At 39.5% G+C, this 12792-nt stretch overlaps 1 non-coding gene across 1 annotated transcript; it reads left to right on the plus strand.

The window, feature by feature from the left end:
* The first annotated feature begins 5278 nt into the window (after positions 1–5278).
* On the plus strand, positions 5279–5419 carry LOC116551407. Its single transcript, XR_004268907.1, has one exon. It is a non-coding gene; the product is annotated as a U4 spliceosomal RNA (small nuclear RNA).
* The last annotated feature ends 7373 nt before the right edge of the window (positions 5420–12792 follow it).

A 12792-nucleotide genomic window follows, 5' to 3' on the forward strand; every position in this document is an offset into this window, starting at 1 on the left:
AAACGTCTCCAAATGAAAAATACCGGCCCGGCACAGTGGCTCACACCTATAATCCTAGCACTTTGGAGGGCTGAAGCAGGAGGATCACTTGAGCCTAGGAGTTGAGGTCAGCCTAGGCAACATAGTGAGACCCTGTCTCTATAAAAAATAGAAAAAATTAGCCAGGCTTGGCTGGGAGCAATGGCTCATGCCTGTAATCCCAGCACTTTGCAGGGCCAGATCACCTGAGGTCAGGAGTTCGAGACCAGCCTGGCCAACATGGCGAAACCCTTTCTCTACTAAAAGTACAAAAATTAGCCTGGCATGGTAACGCATGCCTATAATCCCAACTACTCAGGAGGCTGAGGCAGGTGAATTGCTTGAACCTGGGAGGCAGAGGTTGCAGTAAGCCGAGATCATGCCACTGCACTTTAGCTTGGGCGACAAGAGCAAGACTCCATATCAAAAAGAAAAGAAAAGAAAAGAAAAGAAAATTAGCTGGGCATGTCAGAGCGCACCTGTAGTCCCAGTTACCCAGGAGGCTGAGGTGACAGGATTCCTTGAGCTGGGGAGGTCAAGGCTGTAATAAGTCATGACTGCACCACTTTACTCCAGCCTGGATGACAGAGTGGGATCCTGTCTCAAAAAAAAAAGAGAAAGGAAAAAGGGAAAAAAGAAAAATGCCTAAGTGGCCAAATACCTTATGAAGTTCAAGTATGCTACTCTACAGGAAACATACTCAACTTTCTTCTCTGTGCCGGGTTCATATAGTCTTGTTCCTAGTTCACACACGCTTGGTCACCTGCCTTCCAAAGCACATGGCAAACCAGATGATGAGAGCAGCTGACAAGTAGAGACAGCTGTCATTTTATGTTGGCAGCTACAATAAATGACATTGTCTGATGGGAGAAAATGAGCGGGAAAAACACTTCCAAAAAACAGGCAGAAATATAAGAGGTGAAATCCCAGAGTTTCAGAACAACTTTAGGGCAAGCAAGCCTATGTGGCCTTTGTCTTCACCACCCTACTACAACACAGGGAGATGACCGACTTGATGGTCCCCAGATGCTGGAGTCGGGAAGATCCCTGTGGTGCTGTCCAACTCTCCTAATTTAAAGATGAGGAAACAGAGGCCTCAGGAAACATTGAGAGCCCAGTTCAGGATCACAGCTGGTTAAGGGTGAAACTGCAGCTACAACCAGGATCCCCAGACCCCAAGGGCCAATTTTTATCCTATATGCCCCATGCTGGAAAAGTGAAAAATAATTCAGTGCTTCAAAAGGTTTCAAAAGGCCAGGAAGGAATTAATAAATGTTTAAAGAATTTTGTTGACAAAATGGTTGAAAGCTCATTGGTTACATATAAGAATTAAATGAGATAAAGCATAGAAGGTTATCACTCAAACGTAGAAAGAAATCAACATGTCATTAGTTATTATAACTTGAAAATCTGATATATAAAAAAATGCCTTTTTATAGAAGTCAGAAGAAAGTAGGTTGAGCTTTTTTTTTTTTTTCTTTTTGTTGTTTTTTGAGAGGAGTCTAGCTCTGTTGCCCAGGCTGGAGTACAGTGGTACAATCTTGGCTCGCTGCAACCTCCACCTTCCAGGTTCAAACAATTCTCCTGCCTCAGCCTCCCGAGTAGCTGGGATTACAGGCATATGCCACCATGTCCGGCTAATTTTTTATATTTTATTTTTAGTAGAGACAGGGTTTCACCATGTTAGCCAGGACAGTCTCAATCTCCTGACCTCATTAACCACCTGCCTCGGCCTCCCAAAGTGCTGGGATTACAGGCATGAGCCGCCATGCCGTGCCTGAGCATTTTTAATACTAATCTTTTAAATACCTTTGCTTGCCAGAAAATTAATTTTCGTAAAGCAATACATTGTTGGATCTCACCCTCAGAAAGGTCCTCCTGAGCACCCTATTTTAACAGTACCCCATCACTTCCAGCTCTTTACTTGATTTCATATGCTTTGTAACCTATTACCATATGAAATTAAAGATATGTATAAAATCTTTCCTCTAAAGCTTCTCCTAACGTTAACAGCTGAAATACTATGATTTTCTTCTAGTTTTTAAATAGTCCTCTTATCAGAAAAGATTTAGCCCTTATCCTCAATCTCACCGTCACTAGTCAATTCACACAAGCTGAGTGATTGGTAGAACAGGAGTCTCTGCAAACTGAGTCCAACCAGCTTGAATAATAACATCATAACACAGTGGGGTCCCTTTATTGTGGTAGACTCCAGGTCCAAATACCAAAATTCCTATTCTAAGCTTTATTAAGATTTTCTAAATGTAGCTGTGTTTCAAGAAAAAATGCTTGGTCTATGGATAGCCAAAGTCATGTAAAACAAGCATTCCTATCACATGGGTCCGTTATCACTGATTTTACATGGCAGACCTTAAAACACATTCCTTGTAAAATCAGAGTAAGAATTCTCTTCAAAAATAAACAAAACACATTCCTACTTTTCCCACTCTCTCCCACATTCTTTAAAAGGGTAGGGTTTATTGTCAAATGAAAACTTAAGTGTATAAATAAAACTAGACAAATCCTTAGATTAAGATGGAAAGAAGATGATCTTTTGACCTCTTAATATTAGTTTCATCTAACTTCTTTTTTTTTTTTTTTTTTTTTTTTTTTTTGAGATGGAATGTCACTCTGTTGCCGAGACTGGAGTGCAGTGGGTTGATCTTGGCTCACTGCAGCCTCTGCCTCCCAGACTCAAGCAATTCTCCTGCCTCAGCCTCCTGAGTAGCTGGGACTACAGGCACTCGCCACTATGTATTTATTTTGTATTTTTAGTAGAGACAGGCTTTCACCATATGGGCCAGGCTGGTCTCTAACTTTTGGCCTCATGTGATCCACCTGCCTCCCAAAGTGCTGGGATTACAGGCATGAGCCACACACCCAGCCTGATCTAACTTCTTTAAATGATCATTCCATATTGTTAAACAATGTTTCTAATGAGAGGTGGGGAAGTATATTAGAAGGTAGGAGGCCTGAATAGTTGAAGACAATTGAGAAAAAATTAGTTATTTCCTTGGCATGAAGTAAATCTACTACTCCTGAAGTATAAGAAAAAATAAAAACAATAAAAATAACCCCCTTGATCAAATAATTTTTTTTTTTTGTAATTGACTTGTCCTGATCATTAGTGCCTACGTGTTCATCCCATTATTCTTGCATGCATTAGTGAATTCCTTTTCTTTTTTATCTCTCAAGATTCCAGAAGTAGATTAGTGGATTCCTTAAGTGTTAAAGAAACCCTTGTCTGTAATTCCAGCTACTCTGGGCTGAGACAGGAGAATTGCTTGAACCCAGGAGGTGGAGACTGCAGTGAGCAGAGCTCACACCACTGCACTCCAGCCTGGGTGACTGAGTGAGACAGAATGAGACTCTGTCTTAGAAAAAAAAGTAAAGAAAGAAGCCCTTGCAATCAGAGAGAAAAAGAGCATTAGAACGTAAAGTGACTAAAAAATATACTACCACCAGTTTCCTGCCAATGGCTGCAACTATGAGATGTGGATCGATGTCACAATTAACACTCCATTATGTATGTCCTCACAATGCATGAGGTGAAATGTGTATGTCATGTGTCCACATTGTAAGATACTTGCTGTAAGCAGCAAAAAGATAGGAAGGAAAGTCTACAGGCCAAATCCTATGTGAATCTCCCCATTCTCCCTCTCCCCAAATATTGGTTTAGGAATTCTCCGAGGTTTGAAGGTTATGAATGTTATCATCCAAGGATTCAGAATTGAGGTAAAAATACTGTGAATGATAGGAAAAAAAAATCAGTAATTGAGGTCTAAACCAATATCTTTCCACGCTCTGAGGAAATGTATTTTTAATATAATAGTTTTATTGAGATATTCATATAGGCTGGGCACAGTGGCTCATGCCTATAATCCCAGCACTTTGGGAGACCAAGGCAGGCAGATCACGAGGTCAAGAGATTGAGATATTCATATATCATGAAGTTCAAACTTTTATTTTTTTATTTTATTTTATTTTGAGATGGAGTTTCATTCTTGTCACCCAAGCTGGAGTGCAATGGTGCAATCTCAGCTCACTGCAACCTCCGCCTCCTGGGTTCAAGCGATTCTCCTGCCTCAGCCTCCCAAGTTGCTGGGATTACAGGTGCCCACCACCACGCACAGCTAGTTTTTGTATTTTTAGTAGAGACAGGGTTTCACCACATTGGCCAGGCTGGTCTCGAACTTCCAACCTTAGGTGATCCACCCACCTTGGCCTCCCAAAATGCTGGGATTACAGGCTTGAGCCACTGCACCTGGCCAAAGTTCAACCTTTTAAAGTGTACAATGCAGTGTTTAGTATATTCAGTAGGTTGCACATCCAACACTAACATTCTTTCTTCACCCTAAAAGAAAACTCTATATTTAGCACTCACTGCTTCTCCAACTCCCCCCCCACCCCGCATGACCAGGTACATGCTTGCATCAATCTACTGTCTCTGTGGATTTGCTGATTCTGGCCATTTCCCGTAAATGGGACCAAAAAAATTTGTGGTCTTTGTGTCTGACTTCTTTCAGGCAGTCTAATGAGCTTAAGATTTACCCGTGTTTTACATATATCATTCCTTTATTCTTTTATTGCCCAGTAATACTTCCTTGAATAGTTTAACCACATTTTGTTTATCCATTCACCAGTAGATGGGCAGTTGAACTGTTTCCACTTTTTGGTTATCGTGAATAATACTGCCATGAACATTCATGTACAAGTTTTTGTGTGAACATATGTTTTTATTTCTCTTACGTGTATACCTAGAAGTGAAATTACTGAGTCAAATGGTAACTCAGGCTGGACTGCAATGGTGCAATCTCGGCTCACTGCAACCTCCGCCTCCCAGGTTCAAGTGATTTTCATGCCTCAGCCTCTTGAGTAGCTGGAATTACAGGTGTGCGCCACCACACCCAGCTAATTCAGACTGTTTTCCTAATTGGCTGTACCATTTTATGTTCCAATTAGCAAAGTATGAGGGTTCAAATTTCTCCACATTCTTGCCAACACTTGCTATTGCCTTTTTTATTAAAGCCATTCTATTGGTATGAAGTGGTGTCACATTGCGCTTTGGATTTGCATTGCCCTAATGACGAACAATGCTGCACAGCTTTTCATGTGCTTATTGGCCATTTGTATATTTTCTTTGGAGAAATGTCTATTCAAATGTTTTACCCATTTTTTAATTGGGTTGTCTTTAGTTATTGGGTTTAAGGTTTTTTATATATTCTCAATGTAATTCCCTTAATAAGATACATGATTTGTGAGCTTTGTACAGTGGCAGTATCATAGCCAATGAGGTTTATCCAAGGTGTGATTATTGCTCATTGAAAACTTTCCCCAATATCTCACTATGACGACTTGAAATATGATTGGCACTGGCAATTTTTGACAGTCTCTATGGAGACTGAATTAAAAAAAAAAAAGATATATGATTTGTGGCCAGGTGCAGCGACTCATGCCTGTAATCCCAGCACTTTGGGAAGCCAAGGCAAGTAGACCACTTGAGGTCAGAAGTTCACAGCCTGGCCAACATGGCAAAATCCTGTCTCTACTAAAAATACAAAAATTAGCTGGGCATGGTGGCGCACATCTGTAATCCCAGCTAATTGGGGGCTGAGGCAGGAGAATTGCTTGAACCTGGGAGACAGAGGCTGCAGTGAGCTGAGATCACGCCACTGCATTCTAGCCTGGGTGACAGAGTGAGACTTCATCTGAAAAAATATATATGATTTGTATATATTTTCTCTCATTCTATGGGTTGTCTTGTCACTTTCTTGATGGTGTCTTTAAAAGCACAAAGGTTTTAATTTTGTGAAGTCGAACGTATCTATGTTCCTTTTTTGCCTTTTGTGATCTTGATGTCATAGCAAAAAATGATTGCCTACCCCAAAGCAATGAAGATTTAGTCCTATATTTTCTTGTAAGAATTTTATAGTTTAGCTCTTACATTTAGTCTATGATCCATTTTGAAGTTTGTATGACATGAAGTATGGGTCCAACTTTATTCTAATGCATGTGGATATCAAGTTGTACCGGCAACAATCTTTCCACAGTGAACGGTCATGGTTCCTATATTAGCCAGGGTCCTCAAGAGAAACTGAACCAATAAGAAATAGGCTGGGCACAGTGGCTCACACCTGTAATCCCAGCACTTTGGGAAGCCCAGGCAGGCAGATCACTTGAGGTCAGGAGTTGGAGACCAGCCTGGCCAACATGGTGAAACCGTCTGTATTAAAAATACAAAAAATTAGCTGGGTATGGTAACACACGTCTGTAGTTGCCGCTACTCAGGAGGCTGAGGCACAAGAATCGCTTTAGCCTGGGAGGCAGAGGTTGCGGTGAGCCAAGATCATGCCACTGCACTCCAGTCTGGGTGACAGAGTGAGACTCTGTCTCAAAAAAAAAAAAAAAAGATCGAGATTTATTTTAAGGAATCTGCTACATAATTATGAGAGATGGCAAGTTCAAATCCTGGAGGGCAGGCTAGCAGGCTGGAAATTCAGGTATGAGTTGCTGTTGCAGTCTTCAGTTTGAAATCTGAAGGGCAAGCCAGCAGGTGGAGATTCAGGCAGGATTTCTGTGCTGTGGTCTTGTAGCAGAACTCTTTCTTCCCCCGGAAACCTCCATCTTTGCTTTTAAGGCCTTCAACTGATTAGATGAAACCCACCCACCTTATGGAGGGTAATATGCTTTACTTAAAGTCAATAGATTATAAATGTTAAATCATATCCACAAATACTTTCACAGCAACATCTAGACTGCTGTTTGACCAACAGCGTAGCCAAGCTGAAACATAAAATTAACCATCACAGTACCCTTGTCAAAAATCAATCTGACAACACATATAAGGTTTATTTCTGGAGTCACTATTCAATTCCATTGATCTATATGTCTATCCTTTATTTCTAGAGTCACTATTCAATTCCATTTATCTATATGCCAGTAACACAGTGTCTTAATTATTATAGCTTTATGGTAAGCCTTGAATTCAGCAAGTGTGAGTTTTTGAGTTTTGTTTTTTTCAACTGCTTTGGCTACTCGGGGTCTCTTGCAACTCCAGTTGAATTCTTAGAATCAGTTTGTCCAATTTACATCCCCACCAACGGTGTACAAGTGTTCCTATTTCTCCACAGCCTCACCAGCATCTATTGTTTTCTGACTTTTTAATGATCGTCATTCTAACAGGAGTAAGATGGTATCTCATTGTGATTTTGATTTAGATTTCTCTAATAACCCAGTGATTATGAGCTTTTTTTCATTGTTTGTTGGCATAAATGTCTTCTTTTGAAAAGTGTCTGTTCATATCCTTTGCCCACTTTTTGATGGGGTTGTTTTTTTCTTGCAAATTTTGTTTAAGTTCCTTGTAGACTCTGGATATTAGACCTTGATCAGACAGATAGATTGCAAAAATTTTCTCCCATTCTGTAGGTGATTCTCCTGCCTCAGGCTCATGAGTAGCTTGGATTACAGGTGCCTACCACCACGCACAGCTAGCTTTTGTATTTTTAGTAGAGACAGGGTTTCACCATGTTGGCCAGGCTGGTCTTGAACTCCTGATGCACATGGGTGTGTTACCATATTGACCCCTTTGATGATAGTTTCTTTGGCTGTGCAGAAGCTATTTAGTTTAATTAGATTCCATTTGTCAATTTTGGCTTTTGTTACAATTGCTTTTAGTGTTTTAGTCATGAAGACTTTACCCATGCCTATGTGCTAAATGGTATTGCCTAGGTTTTCTTCTATGGTTTTCATGGTTTTAGGTTTTACATTTAAGTCTTTAATGTATGCTGAGTTAATTTTTGTATAAGGTGTAAGGAATGGGCCCAGTTTCTGTTTTCTGCATGTAGCTAGCCAGTTTTCCCAGCACCATTTCTTAAATAAGGACAGTGTGGTGATTCCTCAAGGATCTAGAACTAGAAATACCATTTGACTCAGCCATCCCAGTTCTGGGTATATATCCAAAAGATTATAAATCATTCTACTGTAAAGACACATGCACATGTACGTTTATTGCAACACTATTTACAATAGTAAAGACTTGGAACCAACCCAAATGCCCATCAATGATAGACTGGATAAAGAAAATATGGCACATATATACCATGGAATACCATGCAGCCATAAAAAAGAATGAGTTCATGTCCTATGCAGGGACATGGATGAAGCTGGAAGCCATCATTCTCGGCAAACTAATACAGGAACAGAAAACCAAACACCACATGTTCGCACTCATAAGTGGGATTTGAACAGTGAGAACAAAGGGACACTTGGAGAAGAACATCACACACCGGGGCCTGTCAGGGGGTAGGAGGACAAAAGGAGGGAGAGCATTAGGACAAATACCTAAAGCATGCGGGGCTTAAAACCTAGATGATGGGTTGATGGGTGCAGCAAGCCACCATGGCACACGTATACCTATGTTACAAAGCTGCACATTCTGTGCATATATCCTAGAAGTTAAAGTAAAATAAAAAAAAAAAAAAAAAGATCAGCTTGTCCATATCTGAAAAAACAAAAGCAGGTGAATTTTAATTGGGATTACCTTGAATCTATAGATCAAAAAAGGGGGTGTCACCATATTAATAATATTAAATCTCCTAATCCATGCATATAAAATGTGTTTCCATTTATTTAGAGCTTCTTTAATTTCTTCCAACAATGTTTATAATTTTCAGCCTACAAGTCTTACCCTTCTGTGAAAGTTACTGAATGTTACTTTGTTACTGAGTCATATTCTTTTTTGATGCTATTGTTTTCTTAATTTCATTTTTGGACTTTTATTGCTAGTGTATGGAATGACAATTGAATTTTATATATTGATCTTGTATCCTGCAACCTTGCTGCACTTGTTTTGTTTGTTTTAATAGTTTGTATGTGTGTGTGTGTTTGTGTGAATTCCTTAGGATTTTGTTTATATGAAATGATGCTACCTGTGACTAGAGATAGAACTTCCAGGCTGGCGTGGTGGCTCATGCCTATAATCCTAGCACTTTGGGAGGCTTAGGTGGACAGATCACAAGGTCAGGAGATCAAAATCAGCCTGGCCAACATGGTGAAACCCAATCTCTACTAAAAATACAAAAATTAGTCAGGTGTGGTGGCATGTGCCTTAATCCCAGCTACCAGGGAGGCTGAGAGAGAAGAATTGCTTGAACCTGGGAGGCAGAGGTTGCAGTGAGCCAAGATCATGCCACCGCACTGCAGCCTGGGTGACAGAGCAAGACTCCCTCTCAAAAAAAAAAAAGCTAGAACTTCCAGCAAAATATTGGGTAAAAATGGTCAGAATAGACATTCTTGTCTTGATCTCAGGGAGAAAGCATTCCGTTTTTCTCAACTAAATAAGATGTTAGCTGTGAGTTTGTCACAGCCGGCTTTTATGAAGTTGAGGAAATTTCTCTTTATTCCTAGTTTATTATGTGTTTTAATAATGAAAAGGGATTGGTATTCTGTGAAAAGCTTTTCCTACATCAATTGAGATCCTCATATAGTTTTGATACTTTATTAATGTGGTATATTATTTTGATTTTTATATATTATGACAACCTTTCATTCCTGGGATAAATTCCACTTGGTCATAGTAGATAATCCTTTCTATATATTGTTTAATTCAGTTTGCTAGTATTTTGTTGAGAGTTTTTATGTCAATATTGGTCTATAGTTTTTTTGTTTTTGGCAGCAGGGCACCTGGGCCTTATAAAATTATTTACTATGTCTAAACTCTGCTTATATTTTCTGCAAAGTTTGAGAAGGATTAGTGTTAATTGTTGCTTAAATGTTTGGTAAAATTCACCAGTAAAGCCATCTGGTCTGGGATTTTTCTTTCTTTTAAAATTACGAATTTGGCTGGGCATGGTGGCTCATGCCTACACTCAAAGCACTTTGGGAGGCCACGGCGGGTGGATCACCTGAGGTCAGGAGTTTGAGACCAGCCTGACTGAATGGTGAACCTCATCTCTATTAAAAATACAAAAATTAGCTGGGTGTAGTGTCGTGTACCTATAGTTCCAGCTACTCAGGAGGCTGAGACGGGAGAATTGCTTGAACCCAGGAGGTGGAAGTTGCAGTGAGCCAACATCGAACCACTGCACTCCAGCCTGGGTGATGGAGCAAGACTCTATCTCAACAAATAAAGATAAATAAGAAATAAAAATAAAATAATGTAACTAATTCAATCATTTTACCTGCTGAAGGTTTTTCATATTTTCTATTTCTTCGTGAATCACTTTTGATTTGTGTTTTTCTAGAAATCTGTCCCCTTTATCTAGGTTATCTAATTAGTTAGCATACAATTGTGTATAGCACTCTAATTATTTCTATTTCTGAAAGCTGGGTAGTGATATCTCCTCTTTCATTCCTGATTTTGGTGTTTGAATCTCTCCCTTTTTTTCCCTGGTCAGTACAGCCAAAAGTTTGTCAATTTTGATGATCTTCTCAAATAAACAATTTTGGGTTATTTTTATTTTCTTTTTAAATTTTCTATTTCATTTATTTCCTTTTTAGTCTTCTTTCTCTTTTTCTTCTTTCTTTTCCTTCCTTGTTTTCTTTCTTCCTGCTTGTTGTAGGTTTAGTTTGCCCTTCTTTCTTTAGTATCTAATGAAGCAGGTTATTAATTTCTTCTTTTCTAACGTATGTGTTTACAGCTCTAAGTGTCGCTATGAGCACTGCTATCACTGCATCCCATAAGTTTTGGTACCTTATATTTTCATTTTCATTCATCTCAAATTATTTTCTAATTTCTCTTGTGATTTTTGTTTTTCAATATAGAGAAGGGGTCTCACTCTGTCACCCAAGCTGGAATGCAGTGGTGTGGTCATTGCTTACTGTAACCTTGAATTCCTGGGCTCAAAGCATCCTCCCATCTCAGCCTCTTAAGAAGCGAGGGCTACAGGCAGATGCCATCAAGCCTCGCTAATTTTTTGTAGAGACAGGATCTTGCTATGTTGCCCAGGCTGGTCTTGAACTCCTGGCCTCAAAATATCCTCTCACCTCAGGCTTCCAAAGCATTGTGATTAGAGGTGTGAGACCCCATGCCAGGCCATTTTGTGATCTCTTCTTTGACCCACTTGTTATTTAAGAGTATGCGGTTTAATCGCTTGTGAATTTCTCAAATTTCCTTTTGTTCTTGATTTCTAATATTATTCTATTGTGGTCAGAGAACATACCTTGTATGGTTTCAGTCCTTTTAAATTGACTGAAGCTTGCTTTGTGGCCTAACATATGGCCTATCCTGGAGAATGTTCCATATTCACTTGAGGAAAATGTTTATTCTGCTACTTTTGGGTGGAGTGTCTGACACATGTCTTTTAGATCTAGTTGGTTTATCTTGTTCATGGTATTCCATTTATCATTGATCTGTCTAGTTATCCTATCAGTTATTGAAAGGTGGGAACTGAAGTCTCAAACCATTTTTGTTGAATTATGTATTTCTCCCTTAATTCTGTCAGGTTTTGCTCTGTATATTTTGGTGCTGCGAGGCACATGTGTTTAAATTTATTCTATCTTCCTGATTTTTTTATTATAAAATTGTTCTCCTTATCTCTACTGACATTTTTTGTCTTAAAATCTATTTTGTCTAAAACTAAGATAGCCATTCCATCTGCTTTTGTTTTTGTTTTTTTGAGATGGAGTCTTGCTCTGTCACCCAGACTGGACTGCAATGGCACCATCTCGGCTTACTACAGCCTCCACCTCCCAGGTTCAAACAATTCTCATATCTCAGCCTCCCAAGTAGCTGGCACTACAGCCACCTGCCACCACACCTGGCTAACATTTGTATTTTTAGTAGAGACGAGGTTTCACCATGTTGGCCAGGCTGGTCTTGAACTCCTGACCTCAAGTAATTCACCCACCCCAGCATCCCAAAGTGCTGGGATTACAGGCTTGAGCCACCATACCCAGCTTTTGTATTTTTAGTAGAGACAGGTTTCACCCTGTTGGCCAGGCTGGTCTCAAACTCCTGATCTGCCTGCCTCAGCCTCCCAAAGTGATGGGATTACAGGCGCCTGCCACTACGCCCAGCTAATGTTCGTATTTTTAGAAATGGGGTTTCGCTATGTTGGCCAGGCTGATTATCTGCTTTTGAATACTGTTTGCATGGTGGGTCCTTTTCTATCCTTTTACTTTCAACCTATTTGTGTTCTAAGAAAAAACATTTAACTTAAAAATGAAATCTTTCTACTAGGTATATTTTTGTTTCAGGTTTTAAAATGCAACAAATTATTTTTTAAAATCCATTTACCACTTTTAAATGAAAACATTTAACATCAAGAAAATAAAAGGTATTTTTCTTTTCCTCAACTCTTAACCAGTCTTTGATTTAACTTATAAGGATTTATTCTTGAAAATTAATTACCATCTAATGGTCCACAATTCTGTTTATGTCAAATCAGCAGAGGAAAGAAATTCCTAACCAAGGAACACTGCTCAGAAAGCACTGTACCATGTCTCCAAATCCCTGAGGATCAAGTTGGAAAACTGGAAGCAACAGAAAACACAATAAGGTAACTGATTTCACCTGGGGAAAAGTCACTTCCTTTTTTGTTTTTCTTTTAAAAAGACAGAGTCTCACCACGTTGCCCAGGCTGGTCTCGAACTTCTGGGCTCAGGCAATCCTTCCACCTCAGCCTCCCAAAGTGCTGGGATTACAGGCATAAGCCACCATGCCTGGCCAAAAGTCACTTCCTAAATGTCGATGTACAAAGTATGTAGGACACCTATGTGTAGCTAGTTGGCTATTTTATTCTCTAGCAAAGCACTGCCCAATCAAAATATAATATG

The sequence above is a fragment of the Sapajus apella genome, unplaced genomic scaffold (assembly GCF_009761245.1).
Source record: "Sapajus apella isolate SASKATOON/1434 unplaced genomic scaffold, GSC_monkey_1.0 scaffold9, whole genome shotgun sequence".
In the NCBI taxonomy this organism is placed as follows: Eukaryota; Metazoa; Chordata; class Mammalia; order Primates; family Cebidae; genus Sapajus; species Sapajus apella.